Raw genomic sequence first — 22,718 nt, 5'->3', positions numbered from 1 at the left:
AAAAATGGGAATAGAGTAGAGGTAGGTCCAACTATTTTGTCTCCTTGAGTCCACAGAAGAGTGAGCTGTCGTCTTCAGTCCTCCTCTGCTTCGGCTGCACCTTAGATTTTACAGTTCAGTGCCGAACAAGTATCATACATACACTTTCCAGTGATCGTCGCTAGGCGCGATGGAAGGATAAGTTTTATCTAGACACAGGGTACCCTTTCTGTGGGGTTGATGGTACTATTATTACCCTTTCCTTTCAAATTAAAGAAATTAACTTACATAATGAGTCACAAGCCAAAAAAACGCGCTTGGGAAACAATAGAGTTCTTTGGGATGGTTAAAAGTGTAGCCTCCAAATAATGTCCCACTAATCCGGCTGCACGATACCATCTCAGTTCACATAATTGTTGTTATTCCCTTGCTGAATAGAAGTGTAGGAAAATCTGTTAAAATGACTGTGGCTGTTGTGGGAAAGCAAGTACCGTAACGTTTGTTGCAGGTAACGAAGGGTGTAGTGAGCCTTCAGACCAGAGTGTAGGATTACGCAAATTGACAGCGAGTGCGTAATAACGAATCACCCAAAATACTAGATGTATACGCTGTGTAAAATTCTAGCACCTTCAGTTCAGACGTGAACCATATGATTCAGAATTTGATGTAAATCTTAGTAATTTTGAAAACCGCTGCAAACAACAGCAACAAAACAACAAGTGTACTGTTACCAGTCACCGTTTTATTTATTTTCAACTTGTTTCATTTAATGTCGATAACTGTTACAGTAAAGCCTAACCGAAAATGTTCGCATTAGACAGCAACAAAATTGAAATTTGCTGAGGACTTGTATTTCAACACGAAAACATCACCCTAAGTCTATTTACATGTCTATTCATTATTTTCCAAATTAGGATAATGTGATTTCGTGCTGCAAAACATAATAGAGTGGTAGTTTAAATGCTGTTTGATGTACCCTCTCAGCACTGTTTCAGCATCATATCTGCAGTATTTTACGGTCCAGCGAGGTTTCAACATACAGTATTAGAGCTGAAAGCCTGCAATTAGCATGGTTTTTAATTTTTAATATCTGTATTTTTTAAAGCTGAGGTTTGGTAGTTTTTCATTCACTAAAAGACAATCTTCTACCAAAAAATAAATATATCAGTTTATCGAAGTAGTTGAACGACATTAAGTATAGACGTAAAAGTGATCGTAGGCTTTGCCAGCATATATTGCTGAAGAAATGTTCTCGGACTTTCCTCTGGTAGGTTGTGCTGAAAGTGAGGCTTTCACGATGTTTTTGTATCTTATACACATGGGATGCCTGCGTAATCTCAACACTTCATGAGGAGATGAAGACAGTGACACTCGCTGGAAAGTAGCAGAATTTCTAAGCAGCCAACTGTTTGGAAGAGTGAGATTTCGTTAAACTAGAGACATTTCGTGATCACGTACCTTGCTACGCTGAGTTTCTGTGAGGTTCTCCCTGTGTCGTCACGCCCAGGGACATGTACATAATCGCTACAGTTAGCAGTCGCAGTGGATATGACTTGGCTTACCGTTTCAGTGAATGTTGAATACCAGTGTAGTATTGCCCAAGGAGTGACCTTGTTGATTCAAAGAAATAAATTTGTCAGTCTCATGCAAATTTAAGTGTGTTTTCTTTTGAAGTTACTGAAACAATAGCTTACTGTTTCTCAATAGAAGCGCGTGAAATGGCATTAAGATGACAGCAGACCTCAAGTAATCAGCAGTGGCCATTTTCTACTCACAGAAACTCTCTGCCTGCCCTAGATGGCAGAAAGGTTCAAAATGGTTGAAATGGCTCTGAGCACTATGGGACTCAACTGCTGAGGTCACAAGTCCCCTAGAACTTAGAACTACTTAAACCTAACTAACCTAACGACATCACACACACCCATGCCCGAGGCAGGATTCGAACCTGCGACCGTAGCGGTCGCGCGGTTCCAGACTGTAGCACCTAGAACCGATCGGCCACTCTGGCCGGCTGACAGAAAGGAAGAAAGAACAAACAATCATCATACTCGAAAGTCGACGACGTAATCAACCCACACCACGTATTCTATAAGCCAAAGTGTCGTGCGTCGTCGGACATTAATATCAGTGGCATCAGTACAATAGTCTTTCCGCGGGAATAAATATTATCGCTATCACTCAGTATAAGCACCAGTGTTTAAATTTAATCTCGCAAGCAATAAACTGGAGGAAGTACATATTTTCTGTCCTCGTTTGGTAAGCCAGATCATGATAAATCTCACAACAATGTGCAGTGCACTTCGTGTCCTGTGCAGTTTTAGTTAGTTGAATAATTCTGTGTCGCATTTGCACTAATTAATTAATTCAGTGAGAATGAACGCACCTCTCTTTTATGTACTTTTTATCCGTTGGCAAGGGTTTCAGGCCGACTAAAAACACGAATTGAATGAGATATCTATAAGCCAATTCGCTATGGCGTGAATTAAATTCCTTTAAGATCCTTGTAGTGAACTTAGGTAATGTATATGTCGCTCCCACGAGTATATTTGTGTTTCATAGGAAGGGAAACCGATCACGACTTCCGTTACTCACGCTGTCTGTCTCCTAATACGGAACAACTAGGCTCTGAACACTATGGGACACAACTGCTGAGGTCATTAGTCCCCTAGAACTTAGAACTAGTTAAACCTAACTAACCTAAGGACATCACAAACATCCATGCCCGAGGCAGGATTCGAACCTGCGACCGTAGCGGTCTTGCGGTTCCAGACTGCAGGGCCTTTAACCGCACGGCCACTTCGGCCTGCACGGAACAACTAATACCGACCAACTCAGTTTAGAAAAAAATAACTTTTCGTGCCAACAGCTACCCAAATTTGTTTATTCTCTTGTGGTTTCGGTACTCTCTACCATTTTCACAGGAGATACCGCAAGGTACAAGAGAGGCTAACACAAGTATGTGATATCCTACGATCTTATAACGTGTAAGTAGAGTGCCAAATATTCTGAAACGTTGTATACTTACATAATGTGCATCAACTGGTCAAAAATAGGTCTCCCCCAAAAATGGTAACATCAAGTACAAAATGTGACAAAATATCACAAAAATTGTTTCACTGAATTTCCACTTTAGTTGATCTACACCACAGACGTGTAGTAACATTTACACACTTAGTGTTAACATCAAATAACCACCACAGGATCACCCACAACATGATCTATACAAGAAGACATTACTCTGTCGATATACTCGTATAGCATACAGATAATCATGCGATCCAAAGACCAAATTACGATATGTTATAGAAGAACTTTTATCGATGACCATCAGGCTATAGTTATAAGTTGCTGGTAAATCAACTTTATTGTTTCGTCGATCACAGATGAAACGCATAAATATTCAAGTTAAGATGGCATCTATTAATTGTGGTGACACGGGCACGCTACCAAAAAATGTGCTTCACATTTGGATTCCACACTAAGTAAACCATCTACATAGGTCTTTTTCACTCGCAAACTGGAAGAATCTACAGTAATCATGTACTCTGCACATATTACATGTTTACTTAGCAAAAAAATAATAATTTTTATTTGGAAGGGCATTTATTAACAAAAATGTCATTTAATTAACTTAATTAGTTTGTATGGATGATTGAACTATATGAAGATACGTAATTGTTATAAAAGTAGTATCTACTAGAGTGGTAGAATATATCGTAATCATTGCAAGATTTGTGTGTAATATTAGTGGAAGTAGTTCCACCTATTCCCTTCCCCCCACCCCTTTCATCTATCACAGCCTCATTCATTTTATTGTTATAATTTTATCTCTGGAAAGTATTATGACCTGTGTACTATATATCCACGAAGTAGGGTCTTCTTGTGTAGATCATGTTCTGATTGAGCTTGTGGTGGTGATTTGACGTTAACCACTTAATGCCTAAATAAATTTCTAGACGAAAAATAAAAATTTTCATATATATGCCACCATGTTGATCCTGCTTTCATTTTAATTTCATCTACTTACAACCTATCAAGATCTCATTTCTGTAGTTCCTTATCATTTGGAATCTATCAAACAATTCGCCTGCTTAACTTACAATCCGTTCGCCAGCATATATATACCACCAAAGATTGTGATCAATGGGACTAATTTTGTGCAGTCAGTTGCGGAACTCTCTTCCAAAGTAGGGTTATAGTGATATAATTTTGAGAAATTCATTAGAATAGAGAAAATTTGAGTCCTGCCAAAACATAACCATGCACCGTCATTTCACATCATTCTATGGTCAATATATTCTTTGTTGGTACCTTTTCCGGTTATGACTCCGTAAAACTGCCCCTGGAATTTTCAGGTCATCGAAAGAATTTCCAGTAGCTCAAAAAATGGTTCAAATGGCTCTGAGCACTATGCGACTTGACTTCTGAGGTCATCAGTCGCCTAGAACTTAGAACAAATTAAACCTAACTAACCTAAGGACATCACACACATCCATTCCCGAGGCACGATTCGAACCTGCAACCGTAGCGGTCGCTCGGTTGCAGACTGTAGCACCTAGAACCGCAAGGACACTCCGGCCGGCTTTTCCAGTAGCAAGGTATCGTAGAGTGAGTGCTGACTTGGTGGGACTACTTGTCTCGTTGAATTATACTGGTTTGTTTTTTGAATATGGGGTTGTGTGTGCCAGCAAAAATTTATCCGGATATGTGAGGATAGTGCCTTTCTAAGGAGACGCCAATGTATGGAGAGAACGATTTACAGGAACGTTTCATATATTTGATCAACATATAAAAATTTATAGTGACATTTTTAATCATTCAGCCTCAGTGCTTTCAGCGCAAAATTACGTCTAACTGGGAAATGAGTGACCTGTAACGGGAAACCAGGACAGGCTCGGTTGCACGCTGTGATGCGAATCACAGTGACGGTGTATAGGCGTTGTTCACACTCCTACACAAATTAATAACGGTTTCTGGTATGGTACAGACATCCTCGAGATTCCCAAGTGGTTTACTGCCGTCCTGCAATTCAAAGCGTACTTGCGGTTGCCACTAAGTGGCCCTTTCGGTTGGAGTGTTTCTGTAATGCATTGCTGTCCGTTCTAGAAATTCTAATTTGTGTCGTTCCGTTGCGCCATATTATCATCGCTCGGTTCAGTAATTGCTCATTCCATGACTAGTCAAGTCCACGTAAATTCCTGGAACTATAGTGTCACATTACTCGGATTTTCGTGACGAGTGCTATTCCAGTAACGTAACCTCGAACTGAGAGTGGAACGCAACATTTCGAGATCAGTACTGCTAACAGCGTCCTCATAAATTTGCCGAATTTTTTCTGACGGAATCACCGTACTCTTTTCTTCTTACTGTGTAATGACCCAACAAAGGTATTCCACACTTCGCACTCTGCAGATTGTTCACCGGTTTGAGACCTCTGCACGCCTATGATATGTAGACGAACAACGTTGAATTATATAAGTAATGTACGAGTAATAAGAGGAGAATCCCACTAGAAATTAGTTATTTTCTCTTAACAATAAACAAAAGAACTGAAACCTCTCACATAAGGCGCCTCCAGTTTGGTAACAAGGAAATAAGCAGACTAACACGATAATACTCACGGTTATTACTCAAATAATATCTTTTTAAGCATGATCTAGCATTGTTGCCTTATTATTTCCATTTTCCACTGCCTAAGCAAGAACTTCAACTTCGATCTCTATAGTACAGTGGTGCCTAGGATAATATAAACCATATTTAGTTGGCCCCAATGATATTATAAAAATGGAAAATTTGGACATCAAACAGCTACAATAAGGAAGTGGAAGGCATTTAAAATACAGCCTATTCTTTATATAAGGATACTTTTGCTTTATTTCATTTTATTTTTGGGATATACGTGTCTGAATTGGGTTACTTATATGCATTTCATGCACTAGTTTCACGAGTTCGTAAAGCTTTTGTTTTTCGAAAATGTGCCTTAAGCAGGTCACGCGCGCCACCTGGGTACTTCTTGCCGCATCTCAAGTTGTCATAGTAATGTTTGTGTGCGCACCCGTAGAGACAGTGCTGTGTGCGTCTGTCCGGCGTTTTCGTAACCTTGGCCCCATCTTGTACATCCACGGCGGAGCCTGCTTCCGTCTCTAATGACCTCGTTGTCGACGGGACGTTAAACAACACTAACCTAACCCACACCGGAGCCTGCTTGTATCCTCCATGTAACGTGACGATAACCTTGGAAAATTTTTCTGCCACATATTTCTACTTTCTAGATGATATTCTGGCTGTTTCTCTCCTTTCACTAGGTCCACTTCATGGTTTACAAGTTTCTTGATGGATGGATTATATATCCGGTTACCTTGATGTCTATTTTACATTACATGTGGTTTTAAAACTGATGTGTCACGTATCCTGCAACTTCTACGTAAGATTTTTTTTTTTTTTTTTTTTTTTACTTTTAGTTCACATTTTCTGGGCAGCCGTACAAAATAGGACCACGCCCTTCTCCACCATTTGTATCTAATAGTTTGTTTTCTTCTTTTTGTAGACAATCTGATGAAACCCCAAGAGGGCGAAACGCGTCTTTGACATTAAATACTTTCGCAACTGAAACGATTTTTGTTCTGAAACTTTAAAATAAAGCTTTTACATTTTTCCAGAAAAGCAAAATACCCTGTAATCAACGGAGGAGACATATGCTTCATGACCTGGAAGCATACGATCTATACCAATAGAGCCTAGTTATTTGCGAACGTCTTTACGCTTCACACGATGCGAATATACACTCACGTGGTCAAGGCTCCCGCTGCCTATAGCTTTATGTCCGTCACCGAGGTCCCCGGCAGCAGTGACAGCGCAACACACGGCGTTGGTTCAGTACGGACAGCTATCTCTCGCTGCCATCAGCCTAGAGTGAAGTCACCAGAGGCGGGAATCAGAGTACTGAACTCTTCAAGGTCAATGCCCTCGCACTGTACTTCCACTGACTTTTACACGAATATCCAGAATGAGAAAGGCCTACCCGAATGGCTCATGTAACGATAACAAGTCTCCCATACGAATTCTAGCATTGTGACAGAAGTATGGTACCCTCACGCACCTGATTTGTTACAGTTCATTCGCAGTAGGTGAAAAATCAATCACAGTGTCACTTGCAGGAACAGTTTTAACTTCAGGGTGCAGCACACAAATCTTTTCAAACGTTAAATTAAAAGTTTGTGAGATTACTTACGTTAAAATTGTACATCATTTATTCATAATGTAAGCGCATCGACGAGTCTAAGTTTTCAGGGAGAAACATTCCTAAATTTAATGTAATGACGCTTGGTGCTTTGGTGTACGATTTTCATAACATAGGATTTCCATCACTAACACTGAACATGTGGCCTACACATTGTCAACATTAAAGAATGGTTGCTGGAAAGATGGAAATGAGGTGACCAATTTCAATGCTGAGGTGATTGTGTCAGAGTATTTGCAAATGTAATTTGGTAAAATCTCCACCACAGTCTCTCGTAGCGTGAGCGTCATCTGTACACCGTAAAGACTACAGCGGTTATTCTTCCGTGCTCCCAGATATTGACTATTTCTACATCTGCATCAATACTCCTAAAGCCACTAGACGCTGTGTGGCGGAGGGTACTTCTGGTTCCATTAACTGATACGACTTCCCTATTCCATTCGCGAAAACAGCCTAAAATGAATGATTGTCGTGAAGCCTCTGTATTAGCTCTAATATCCTGAATCTTCGCGTTGTGGGCGTTTTGCGAGACGTGTGAGGGAGGAAGAAATATGTTGTCCGACTTTTCCCGGAAAGCACTTTCTCCAAATCTGCTGTGGTAAATCTCTCCGTGATGCACAACGCCTCTATTGTAGCGTCTGCCACTAGAGATTGTTGAGCAGCGATGTAACGCTCTGGAGCTGACCGATCGGTCTCGTGACGGAACACGTAACTCATCGTTGGATCTTCTGTATCTCTTCTCTCGTTCATACCTTGTAAGGGTCACAGATTTATTAATAATACTGAAGAATCGGCGGAAAAAGCCACTTCTATATTCTTTATTCGATTAATTACATTTCCGTAAGATTTTTCCTATGCATGTTAATAGGGCATGTGCTTTTCCTACTGTTTGTTTTATGTGGTCATTCCACGTAACGTCGCTCTGGAAAGCTAATTTTTGATATTTTACTGTGATTACTATTTCCTGTCTTCAGTAGTCTAGTTGTACAGTACTTAAATTGTTTTCCTATGTATAAGCAGTATGTTACATTTATTCAAGTTCAGAACAACTGCCAGTCCCTCCACTGTTCATCAGTCCTCTGTAAGCCCTTGTGAAAACTGTTGCTGTCTTCTGGCGCCGCTACATTCTCACAGAGAACCGCACCATCTGGGATCATCCTTAAAGAGCTTCCGATAAATTATACTAAGTCATTTACATACATTGCAAACAGTAACCATCACGGCACATTTCCTTGGGGTACCCGAGGAATTACCTTCACATTTTTCGATTTTGTTCCGTTAAGAGAGATGCGCTGAGCTCTGTCAGTAAAGAACTCTTGCAGCCAGTCGCATATGAATGGCTTATTTCAGTTGTGGTAGAAGTCCATTTTTGTTCATTCTGAGATACAGAGTCCTAAAGTTAAATGAGCGCTGAAAAATCTGCACTTGAGATACCAGAAGTTCTCAAGTATACAGGGTGGTCCATTGATCGTGACCGGGCCAAATATCTCACGAAATAAGCATCAAACAGAAAAACTAAAAAGATCGAAACTTGTCTAGCTTGAAGGGGGAAACCAGATGGCGCTATGGTTGGCCCGCTAGATGGCGCTGCCATAGGTCAAACGGATATCAACTGCGTTTTTTTAAACAGGAACCCCCATTTTTACTACATATTCGTGTAGTACGTAGAGAAATATGAATGTTTTAGTTTGAATACTTTTTTCGCTTTGTGATAGATGGCGCTGTAATAGTCACAAACATATGACTCACAATTTTAGACCAACAGTTGATAACAGGTAGGATTTTTTTAAATCAAAATACAGAACATAGGTACGTTTGAACATTTTATTTCGGTTGTTGCAATGTGTTACATGTACCTTTGTGAACCTATCATTTCTGAGAACGCATGCTGTTACAGCGTGATTACCTGTAAATACCACATTAATGCAAAAATGCTCAAAATGATGTCTGTCAACCTCAATGCATTTGTCAATACGTGTAATGACTTTCCTCTCAACAACGAGTAGTTCGCCTTCCGTAATGTTCGCACATGCATTGACAATGCGCTGAAGTATGTTGACAGGCGTTGTCGGTGGATTACGATAGCAAATATCCTTCAAATTTCCACACAGAAAGAAATCCGGGGACGTCAGATCCGGTGAATGTGCGGGCCATGGTGCTTCGACGACCAACACACCTGTCATGAAATATCCTGTTCAACACCGCTTCAACCGCACGTGAGCTATGTGCCGGACGTCCATCATGTTGGAAGTACATCGCCATTCTGTCATGCAGTGAAACATCTTGTAGTTACATCGGTAGAGCATTACGTGGGAAATCAGCATACATTGCTCCATTTAGACTGCCATCGATAAAATGGGAGCCAATTATCCTTCCTCCAATAATGCCGCACCATACATTAACCCGTCAAGGTCGGTGATGTTCCACTTGTCGCAGCTAAAGTGGATTTTCCGTTGCCCAATAGTGAATATTATGCCGGTTTACGTTACCGCTGTTCGTGAATGACGCTTCGTCGTTAAATAGAACTCGTGCAACAATCTGTCATCGTCCAGTAAAGTCTCTTGTGCCCAGTGTCAGAATAGTAAACGACGTTTAAATTTGTCGCCACGCAATTCCTTGTGCATAGAAATATGGTAAGGGTGCGATCGATGTTGATGTAGCATTCTCAGCACCGACGTTTTTGAGATCCCCGATTCTCGCGCAGTTTGTCTGCTGCTGATGTGCGGATTAGCCGCGACAGCAGCTAAATCACCTACTTGGGCATCATCATTTGTGGCAGGTCATGGTTTACGTTTTACTTGTTGCTGAACAGTTCCTGTTCCCTTAAATAACGTAACTATCCGGCGAACAGTTCGGACACTTGGATGATGTCGTCCAGGACACCGAGCAGCATACATAGCACACGCCCGTTGGGCAGTTTGATCACAATAGCCATACATCAACACGATATCGACCATTCCTGCAATTGGTAAACGGTCCAGTTTAACACGGGTAATGTATCACGAAGCAAATACCGCCCGCACTGGCGGAATGTTACGTGATACCACGTACTTATACGTTTATGACTATTGCAGTGCCATCTATCACAAAGCGAAAAAAGTGGTCCAACTAAAACATTCATATTTCTTTACGTACTTCACGAATATGTAATAAAAATGGGGATACCTGTTTAAAAAAAAACGCTGTTGATATCCGTTTGACCTATGGCAGCGCCATCTAGCGGGCCAACCATAGCGCCATCTGGTTTCCCCCTACAAGCTAGACAAGCTTCGTTCTTTGTAGTTTTTTCGTTTGATGCTTATTTCGTGAGATATTTGGCCCGGTCACTATCAATGAAGCACCCCGTATACCTGAATATTTCTGGTATCTCAACTGCAGATTTTTCAGAGATCATCTAACTTTAGGACTCTGTACTCAGAATAAACAAAAATGGACTTGTATCACTACGGAAATAAACCCTTCATAAATAACCTGTTAGTCGATGGCCGCGTCACAACAGCATCCCAGCTATGATATACCATTGCTGGTTGACTTTCTTCTGGGACGATTCTAATTCGCAAGCTTAAGTATTCAACAGGAACCACTCTGACTTGCACGCAGGTATACGTTGGGTAGAACCTCATGTCTTCCACGTACTTACGTACTTGAAATACCTCCGTTCCGAGCGCACATCCAAACATCGCTCCCTGCGGTATACTGACGAAAACAGCAGAATTCGGTTTTTAATCCAGGCTTTGTTCAAGGTTTAAGTTGCCGTCACCAAGTACTCTTTTCCAATGTTTCTCGCTGAATTTCCATAAGTTGCTGAAACCACAAATACAGGAGTTCCTCAGTAAACTTTTGCTTTGGTAAAAGGGTTTTAGATATTATTCTCCACTGTGAATTAACAATAGAACATCTCAAAGTATTTCAAAGCATATGCTGATACTTCCAATGTAACCTTCCAACGGTTTTTTTCTTAACTGCCGCTGAAGAAGTATCCGTTAGGAAAAATTGATAGGTTTTACCTAAAAGGAAAACAGAAACTTGGAACGAACATTACTGACTCACGAATTACAGTACCTTGAAAGGGGACTTTCCTATATGCCATGTCGATTTTAAATAAGTTTTGGCCATAATTGTAAATGAAATTGCGAATCTGGTAAGTGTGCTCAGCATATGTAGTATCGATATAATTATATTCTTTGGAAGTCTGAGTTTTGAGACTAAAGATGTCAGAGAAAGTCAATGATTGGCAGCGTGTAGTGTGTTGGATAGACTGGCCACGTACTCGGTTTGAAAAGGATGGAAGCTGGCGTGCCTTGTAGTGGATGTAGAATTATTTAAAAAGAACTTTTTAATAACATGTTTTTAAGGAATACGGAAGATAATGAGCAATGGAAGAATTACGGACTCAAGTGTTAAGACAGTCCAGCTTTTTTCACATTTGTAACTTTGTAGTTTCTTATTGTTAGGACACTGCATATCTGACGTTTGCGGTAGAAGTTTTATAATGCAACATATGGTTTTGTCTTATAGTTGAAGTAAGTGTCATGGAAGGAAATTCTACTCATGAAAGTTACTAAGAAATATTTTACTAATGTATTTAGTTGTGGAAACTTTATGAAAAGGTGCATTGTTGTTATGGCTTAATGAAACATTGCTATACTTGGAGTCTTTATTCTCATTTATCAGACGTTTAATTCTTCGTTTTTCATTCTGTACCTTTATGAATGTGTTTGTATACTTCCATTGCAAATTGCAAGTCGTGTGCTGCACAAGTATTTTGTGAAAATTGCTAAGATACCGTCTAAAACTGCGCATCGCAACTACGGTAAAAGGAATTTGATTTTTCACTTTCTCATAGTTATCTCAGTTGTAACAGGTTTCAGAACAGAAGAGCGTCCAGGTAAGCTAATGAATTTAATTACAACTCAGGAAATTTTGCCACAATGTGCGCTATAGCTTGGCGAATACCACACTTCGATTTATTTACTCATTCTGCATATTTCTGGGGTGGTCTGTCTTAGGTGCCTCACCCTGTATACGAGATGCCTCATTCGTCTTATTTGTGATGAGTAGGAAGGCTAAATTCGAAATGTGTACATGCGGATTGAGAGTCTGAGATTACTCCCTAAATTTCTCGTATGGAAAACATCGTGACATTTCCACTGAGAAACTTATGGCCGATTTCCTAAGTAATTTTATTTCCTATCTAAGTCTGTACTCTGTTGCTATTGACTCACTGTGGATAAGAAGAGAAACGATAGTAACGATAGTCATTAACATACATCACACTCAACTTGACGCAGCTATATGGATAATTATTTACTGCTTTTAAAGTCAGCTACGGTTCAAAAAACATGCATTCGTAGTAAAAAAAAAAAAAATCAGACTAAGGCAATATTGATCTTAAAAGCAATATCAAGAGCGAGCCACGTCATAGAGCTGCTGAAATGAACAACAAGTATCTTAGCATCAAAAATGTTGTACATGAACAATAGCGTATAATCTTCAAATTTTAAAGTAAGAGATGGAGACAGTTATAAGACTACAAATCTATTCGGTATTACAATATGCCATGTATAAATTACATATGCTAAGTAATTGTAAAAACACATATAAACATTGTACTTCTCATATAAATATAGAAGTGTAAACATATGCCTAATGCGCGAGGCACACAAAATGGAGAGGAGGAGGAGGCAGTTGCATAAGTAAAATTTCATGTATCATTCATTTCATTTTTAGAGCGTGTGAAACTATGGGAAAGATTTATGCAACGGCAACAAAAATTGAAAACTGTTCAGTGCATGTAAAATAGTTGTATTAACAGGTGAACCTATGTTAACAACAGTGATAAAAACAAGGACAAAACCATACCCTGATTGACATGAGAGTAAACTATCATAATGTATAAAGTAGCCATCGTTAGGCACATTATATCTACTCGTTGTTGACAGAAGTAAAATAATACCACCCCAACCAAACTGGTAGGATCGTCCCACTCTAAGAGTAGCGGAACTATGCAAGGACTCTCTCTTGGCAGTCAGGAACAACCAACAATACCGACATGCGACGCACGAATACAGGCATACATAGAGTGAGACGAACGGGTCATGAATTTTAAGATACATACAGACCTTATGCAAAAGAACATAATGACTAGTTACTAAGAATAAAGTTAATTATTTTAAACATAGCTGCGTAACAGCAACGGTTCCACGTAATTAGATTAAAATCAGCCGACCCGTTGCAAAGGATAAAGTAATCTTTACCTAGGTTTCGATAAGTTTAAACCTAAAAATGGCAATGACGTATCACTCCATGTTAATATAATACGGCCGACTTCTGAAGAAGATAGGTTTAAACTTATCGAAACCTAGGTAAAGATTACTTTATCCTTTGCAACGGGTCGGCTGTTTTTAATCTAATTAATAAAGTTAATATTTATATTTTCCTATTAATATCTCAGGAAGAATTAATTATTAAATCATAAGTAGATATTACATAAAAAGAAAGATATAAAACACCGACATGGTCCATAACTACATGCAACAGGATTTATAATCATTCCTCTTCAGACATATTTTCCACTGAAGAACCAAAGAAACTGGTATATATGCCTCGTGTCGTGTAGGGACCCCACGAGCACGACGTAGCGTGGACTCGATTAATTTCTGAAGCAGTGCTGGAGGGAACTGACACCATGAATCCTACAGGGCTGTCCATAAATCCGTAAGAGTACGTGGGGTGGAGATCTCTTCTGAACAGCACGTTCCATGGCATCCCAGATATGTTCAATAATGTTCATGTCTGGGGAGTTTGGTAGCCAGTGGAAGTGTTTAAACTCAGAAGAGTGTTCCTGGAGTTACTCTGTAGCAATTCTGGACGTATGGGGCGTTGCATTGTCCTGTTGGTTGCAGGTGATCAGACAGGATGCTTACGTTCGTGTCACCTGTCAGAGTCGTGTGTAGACTTATCAGAGGTCCCATATCACTCCAATGGCACACGACAAACACCATTACAGAGCCTCAGTTCCGTGCTGAATACAGGGCTCATGGATTCATATGGTTGTCTCCACATCCGGACACGCCTATCCGCTCGATACAATTTGTACGAGACTCGTCCGGCCAGGGAACATATTTCCAGTCATCAATGGTCCAATGTCGGCGTTGATGGGCCCAGGAGAGGTGTAAAGCTTTATGTCGTGCAGTTGCCAAGTGCACACGAGTGGGCCTTGGCTCCGAAAGACAATATCGATGATGTTTCATTCAATGCTTTGCACGCTTACAACTATTGATGGTCCAGCAGCAGTTTGTGAAAGGGCTGGGTTTCTTTCGCGTTGAACAATTCCCATCAGTCATCGTTGGTCCCGTTTTGTAGGATCTTATTCCGGCTGCACCGATGTCGGAGATTTGATGCTTCACCGAATTCCAGATATTCAAGGTACACTCGTGAAATGGTCGTATGGGAAAATCCCCACTTCATCGCTACCTCGGAGATGCTATTTCCCATCGCACGTGCGTTCAAACCGTGTTCGAACTCACGTAAATCTTGATAACCTGCCGTTGAAACAGGAGTAACCGACCTAACAACTGTGCAAGTAACAAGTCACTTGTTGTCTTCCTATAAGCGTTGCCGTCCGCAGCACACTATTCTGCTTGTTCACTTATCTCTGTATTTGAATACGCATGACAATACCAGTTTATTTGGAGTTTCAGCGTATACTGAAACACAGAACCACCAGTCGCAGTGAAGCAGAAGTGGTTCCGCTGTTAGAACTACGGACAGGCGCATCTAGATGGCTAACGGCGGCGAACATTTTGTTTAGGGTTGAGAAGTTTCGTTCAATACACTCCTGGAAATTGAAATAAGAACACCGTGAATTCACTGTCCCAGGAAGGGGAAACTTTATTGACACATTCCTAGGGTCAGATACATCACATGATCACACTGACAGAACCACAGGCACATAGACACAGGCAACAGAGCATGCACAATGTCGGCACTAGTACAGTGTATATCCACCTTTCGCAGCAATGCAGGCTGCCATTCTCCCATGGAGACAATCGTAGAGATGCTGGATGTAGTCCTGTGGAATGGCTTGCCAAGCCATTTCCACCTGGCGCCTCAGTAGGACCAGCGTTTGTGCTGGACGTGCAGACCGCGTGAGACGACGCTTCATCCAGTCCCAAACATGCTCAATGGGGGACAGATCCGGAGATCTTGCTCGCCAGGGTAGTTGACTTACACCTTCTAGAGCACGTTGGGTGGCACGGGATACATGCGGACGTGCATTGTCCTGTTGGAACAGCAAGTTCCCTTGCCGGTCTAGGAATGGTAGAACGATGGGTTCGATGACGGTTTGGATGTACCGTGCACTATTCAGTGTCCCCTCGACGATCACCAGTGGTGTACGGCCAGTGTAGGAGATCGCTCCCCACACCATGATGCCGGATGTTGGCCCTGTGTGCCTCGGTCGTATGCAGTCCTGATTGTGGCGCTCACCTGCACGGCGCCAAACACGCATACGACCATCATTGGCACCAAGGCAGAAGCGACTCTCATCGCTGGAGACGACACGTCTCCATTCGTCCCTCCATTCACGCCTGTCGCGACACCACTGGAGGCGGGCTGCACGATGTTGGGGCGTGAGCGGGAGACGGCCTAACGGTGTGCAGGACCGTAGCCCAGCTTCATGGAGACGGTTGCGAATGGTCCTCGCCGATACCCCAGGAGCAACAGTGTCCCTAATTTGCTGGGAAGTGGCGGTGCGGTCCCCTACGGCACTGCGTAGGATCCTACGGTCTTGGCGTGCATCCGTGCGTCGCTGCGGTCCGGTCCCAGGTCGACGGGCACGTGCACCTTCCGCCGACCACTGGCGACAACATCGATGTACTGTGGAGACCTCACGCCCCACGTGTTGAACAATTCGGCGGTACGTCCACCTGGCCTCCCGCATGCCCACTATACGCCCTCGCTCAAAGTCCGTCAACTGCACATACGGTTCACGTCCACGCTGTCGCGGCATGCTACCAGTGTTAAACACTGCGATGGAGCTCCGTATGCCACGGCAAACTGGCTGACACTGACGGCGGCGGTGCACAAATGCTGCGCAGCTAGCGCCATTCGACGGCCAACACCGCGGTTCCAGGTGTGTCCGCTGTGCTGTGCGTGTGATCATTGCTTGTACAGCCCTCTCGCAGTGTCCGGAGCAAGTATGGTGAGTCTGACACACCGGTGTCAATGTGTTCTTTTTTCCATTTCCAGGAGAGTATATTGGCTTGAGGTGTCTTGGGACTACCGAACCCTGCTCTTAGAAGCGGCCTGCTGAACCTTCCGAAGGTTTAATTTCAGATCCAACGCAATATTCATTCGTGTATCACGCGCCGAATCGGCCGAGCTGGAAAACTATTGCGTCACTCCGATGAAATATTTTTGTTCAGCGAAATCAGAAAAGTGGAAGCTCTTCCATGAGACATGTACTTAATTAAGAAAACTTACTTCATTACTTAACCATTAATTCACATTTTGAGTTTTTAATCAACTAGAGTGCAAACAAGCAATTTGTAAAACGCGCCGGCCGCAGTGGTTGAGCGGTTCTAGGCGCTTCAGTCCGGAACTACGCGGCTGCTACGGTCGCAGGTTCATATCCTGCCTCGGGCATGGATGTGTGTGATGTCCTTAGGTTAGTTAGGTTTCAGTAGTTCTAAATTTAGGGGACTGATGACCTCAGATGTTAAGACCCATAGTGCTTGGAGCCATTTGAAGCATTTGTAAAACGCGAGCAAAAAAGTGATTCGAGGACGTTTCGCATTCCTTTTCATTTCGTTCTCAAATATTTAATATTATCTTCACGATTGAGTCTTAAAACCTAGCTAAGCTCAGCATCTACGGATCTGAGCCATTTTTTAAGCAACAGTTCTAAAAGACCGTTGTTTACACTGAGAAAGCAGCCAGTGATATGTCAAATACTACTCATGGCACGACATGTCAAAAGGAGTACATAGGCTATTGATCCATCGACTGGACATCATTACTTCTACAGGTTTACCAATAGATCAGCTGTTAGAAAACGCGCGGGAACCAACAAACAAGTTAATAAGGCAGTATTACCTAAGCTTTGCCTGAAAAACTTCTCCCTTGAAAAAGTATGGGGATTTTTTTTTTATTTTATAGGACTTAACTGCTAAGGTTATCAGTCCCTTTACACACAACATAAATTATCTGAAGGACAAACACACACACCCATGCCCGAGGGAGGACTCGAACCTCCGCCGGATCCAACCGCACAGGGGGATTTGATATAGCTACTTCTAGCAACAGCGGATCCCCATACTTTTTCTTTGCGGAAACTATCTTCGAGCAAAAAGAAAACTTTGTTGTCCGAAGCTGTTGCCCTGTTTGTACCCGTTGCTGCGAATTACGTGGAATCTGATGCCGCAGATGGTGAAGAGAATACAAATGTTGGGGAGGAAGGAGGTGAAGAAGGAAACAGAGCTGTTGTTGTTGTTGTGGTCTTCAGTCCTGAGACTGGTTTGATGCAGCTCTCCATGCTACTCTATCCTGTGCAAGCTTCTTCATCTCCCAGTACCTACTGCAACCTACATCCTTCTGAATCTGCTTAGTGTATACATCTCTTGGTCTCCCTCTACGATTTTTACCCTCCACGCTGCCCTCCAAATGCAAATTGGTGATCCCTTGATGCCTCAACACATGTCCTACCAACCGATCCCTTCTTCTAGTCAAGTTGTGCCACAAACGTCTCTTCTCCCCAATCCTATTCAATACTTCCTCATTAGTTATGTGATCTACCTATCTAATCTTCAGCATTCTTCTGTAGCACCACATTTCGAAAGCTTCTATTCTCTTCTTGTCCAAATTGGTTATCGTCCATGTTTCACTTCCATACATGGCTACACTCCATACAAATACTTTCAGAAACGACTTCCTGACACTTAAATCTATACTCGATGTTAACAAATTTCTCTTCTTCAGAAACGATTTCCTTGCGATTGCTAGTCTACATTTTATATCCTCTCTACTGCGACCATCATTAGTTATTTTACTCCCTAAATAGCAAAACTCCTTTACTACTTTAAGTGTCTCATTTCCTAAAATAATCCCCTCAGCATCACCCGATTTAATTTGACTACATTCCATTATCCTCGTTTTGCTTTTGTTGATGTTCATCTTATATCCTCCTTTCAAGACACTGTCCATTCCGTTCAACTGCTCTTCCAAGTTCTTTGCTGTCTCTGACAGGATTACAATGTCATCGGCGAACCTCAAAGTTTTTACTTCTTCTCCATGAATTTTAATACCTACTCCGAATTTTTCTTTCGTTTCCTTTACTGCTTGCTCAATATACAGATTGAATAACATCGGGGAGAGGCTACAACCCTGTCTCACTCCTTTCCCAACCACTGCTTCCCTTTCATGCCCCTCGACTCTTATAACTGCCATCTGGTTTCTGTACAAATTGTAAATAGCCTTTCGTTCCCTGTATTTTACCCCTGCCACCTTCAGAATTTGAAAGAGAGTATTCCAGTTAATGTTGTCAAAAGCTTTCTCTAAGTCTACAAATGCTAGAAACGTAGGTTTGCCTTTTCTTAATCTTTCTTCTAAGATAAGTCGTAAGGTTAGTACTGCCGCACGTGTTCCAAGATTTCTACCGAATCGAAACTGATCTTCCCCGAGGTCTGCTTCTACCAGTTTTTCCATTCGTCTGTAAAGAATTCGCGTTAGTATTTTGCAGCTGTGACTTATTAAAATGATAGTTCGGTAATTTTCACATCTGTCAACACCTGCTTTCTTTGGGATTGGAATTACTATATTCTTCTTGAAGTCTGTGGGTATTTCGCCTGTCTCATACATCTTGCTCACCAGATGGAAGAGTTTTGTCATGACTGGCTCTCCCAAGGCCGTCAGTAGTTCTAATGGAATGTTGTCTACTCCCGGGGCCTTGTTTCGACTCAGGTCTTTCAGTGCTCTGTCAAACTCTTCACGCAGTATCGTATCTCCCATTTCATCTTCATCTACATCCTCTTCCATTTCCATAATATCGTCCTCAAGTACATCGCCCTTGTATAAACCCTCTATATACTCCTTCCACCTTTCAGCCTTCCCTTCTTTGCTTAGAACTGGGTTGCCATCTGAGCTGTTGATATTCATACAAGTGGTTCTCTTCTCTCCAAAGGTCTCTTTAATTTTCCTGTAGGCAGTATCTATCTTACCCCTAGTGAGACAAGCCTCTACATCCTTACATTTGTCCTCTAGCCATCCCTGCTTAGCCATTTTGCACTTCCTGTCGATCTCATTTTCGAGACGTTTCTATTCCTTTTTGCCTGCTTCATTTACTGCATTTTTATATTTTCTCCTTTCATCAATTAAATTCAATATTTCTTCTGTTACCCAAGGATTTCTATTAGCCCTCGTCATTTTATCTACTTGATCCTCTGCTGCCTTCACTATTTCATCCCTCAGAGCTACCCACTCTTCTTCTACTGTATTTCTTTCCCCCATTCCTGTCAATTGTTCCCTTATGCTCTCCCTGAAACTCTGTACAACCTCTGGTTCTTTCAGTTTATCCAGGTCCCATCTCCTTAAATTCCCGCCTTTTGCAGTTTCTTCAGTTTTAATCTTCTGTCCATAACCAATAGATTGTGGTCAGAATTCACCTCTGCCCCTGGAAATGTCTTACAATTTAAAACCTGGTTCCTAAATCTCTGTCTTACCATTATGTAATCTATCTGATACCTTTTAGTATCTCCAGGATTCTTCCAGGTATACAACCTTCTTTCATGATTCTTGAACCAAGTGTTAGCTATGATTAAGTTATGCTCTGTGAAAAATTCTACAAGGCGGCTTCCTCTTTAATTTCTTCCCCCCAATCCATATTCACCTACTATGTTTCCTTCTCTCCCTTTTCCTACTGACGAATTCCAGCCACCCATGACTATTAAATTTTCGTCTCCCTTCACTACCTGAATAATTTCTTTTATCTCGTCATACATTTCATCAATTTCTTCATCATCTGCTGAGCTAGTTGGCATATAAACTTGTACTACTGTAGTAGGCATGGGCTTTGTGTCTATCTTGGCCACAATAATGCGTTCACTATGCTGTTTGTAGTAGCTAACCTGTACTCCTATTTTTTTATTCATTATTAAACCTACTCCTGCATTACCCCTATTTGATTTTGTATTTATAACCCTGTAATCACCTGACCAAAAGTCTTGTTCCTCCTGCCACCGAACTTCACTAATTCCCACTATATCTAACTTTAACCTATCCATTTCCCTTTTTAAATTTTCTAACCTTCCTGCCCGATTAAGGGATCTGACATTCCACACTCCGATCCGTAGAATGCCAGTTTTCTTTCTCCTGATAACGACGTCCTCTTGAGTAGTCCCCGCTCAGAGATCCGAATGGGGGACTATTTTACCTCCGGAATATTTTATCCAAGAGGACGCCATCAACGTTTAATCATACAGTAAGGCTGCATGTCCTCAGGAGAAGTTACGGCTGTAGTTTCCCCTTGCTTTCAGCCGTTCGCAGTACCAGCACAGCAAGGCCGTTTTGGTTAATGTTACAAGGCCAGATCAGTCAATCATCCAGACTGTTGCCGCTGCAACTACTGAAAAGGCTGCTGCCCCTCTTCAGGAACCACATGTTTATCTGGCCTCTCAACAGATACCCCTCCGTTGTGGTTGCACCTACGGTACGGCCATCTGTATCGTTGAGGCACGCAAGCCTCCCCACCAACGGCAAGGTCCATGGTTCATGGGGGGGGGAAACAGAGATAAGGAACAAGAATCATAAGAGGAAGAAGTTTAAGAACACTTATAAAACTCTCACCTTTTGTTAGTAATACATATTTTCTGTAATAAAGATAGTAACAGAGAATATTTGTAATGAAGCTTTAGATTAAAATTATAAACGTTTTTTTCCAGTTCATTAGTTTTTCCATGTTATTTTCGCCATATCGGTTCCACCGTTTTGAATTTTTAAATTTTGATGTCAAAGTCATTTTCAGAATGGTCAGTAACCCCATCATACCCACTTCTAGCCATATTGCAGCAATTTTGATGTTTTAGCATATGAAAAACTAATTACAACAGCAGAAACATTTAAACTGAAATACCAAAAAATAAACATGTCTGAACCACTTCTTTCATTCAAGATCTTATGTGGAGTCTACCTGATAACACATCGCTTCACAGGTAATATCTGCCTATTTCGGCTGGCGTCAATAAAATATTTCCCCATTCGGAGGAGAGTTAACTTTGGGACACACAAAACAGCTGATTCCACGAGGACACGGAACACATGCAGCCTTCTGACGCTTGAGTCTGTGCCTCGAAGTAAACCTCAACCCTTTTTGGTCGACGCGAATGCTTCATCCTCAAGTATCGTTACACTTTGGCGGTGGTGGGGGGAAGGGTTGGGGTGGTGTGGACTGTGAAAAACGCCTGCTACATCTTACTCACCGTAAACCCTCTGATTCTTCTTGTTGCCTCTGAGCTACAAACAAATGATACATATAAATAATCCTTGCATTCCTACGACTACGCTTAGTAATAAACGTCTTCTATTGAACAAATAAATTGTATTTTCGCATGACATATAAAAACGAAAAAACGTGGCTCGGTTCTGGTCAACAGGCCCATATGTAGGTAGTATAGGGTTTCCATTGCTATCTCACGCCCGCTCCACAGTTCTTAGATCACAAAACTACGATTGTCACGAGAAGACGTGGACTGTGAAAACTGAGTGCTAATCGCGTGCATAAAGATGAGAAAAACTGACTTCACGGAAATCAGATATTTTCGCCTTTTTTTGTTGTTGACAGTACATGCCAGGAAACGTTAGATCCTCCCCTCACCTCTCTCACAACTACTTTCCTTGCTAGTTTATGTCAAAGTTTTCGAAGCAAATCAATACGCCCCGCATTGGAGCAATGAAATGACGCTAGGCAACGGCACACGTAATTATGAGGTATTGCACTAGTAAGATCGTCTTCACAGACTGATACTAAACAACCCTACGTATACCTGCAACTTATTTCATAAGATTTTCCGATTGTATTTTTGCGTGTTTTGCAAATGTGGCAGCGCTTATTAGCAACACAAATGAGAATTATAGTGCAATTAACGATTTAATTTGTCAGACGCATCTATTTCCGAGAACTCTGATGTCGAATTTACATGTAGTTCTAAAGTCGTACAGTCCATTATGTGACATCTGAATTTGTTTCTACTAGTATCAGTCATCCCTAACATAGCTACAACAAAATATGCACAAAATTTAGAACATATATCTTCACGTTACCGAAATAATCATGATGATGATGATGATGATGATGATGAGTCCCATAGTCCTTTACAGAGCGTAGGGGAGCGACGCGGGGGACCTGCGCCGCCTTACTAGGCAAGGTCCTAGTGGAGGTGGTTTGAAATTGCCTTCCTCCGACCGTAATGGGGATCAATGATGATGATGAAGAAGACACGAAGAA

Source organism: Schistocerca americana, chromosome 7, assembly GCF_021461395.2.
Source record: "Schistocerca americana isolate TAMUIC-IGC-003095 chromosome 7, iqSchAmer2.1, whole genome shotgun sequence".
Taxonomy (NCBI): domain Eukaryota; kingdom Metazoa; phylum Arthropoda; class Insecta; order Orthoptera; family Acrididae; genus Schistocerca; species Schistocerca americana.
This window is presented reverse-complemented; position numbering follows the sequence as displayed.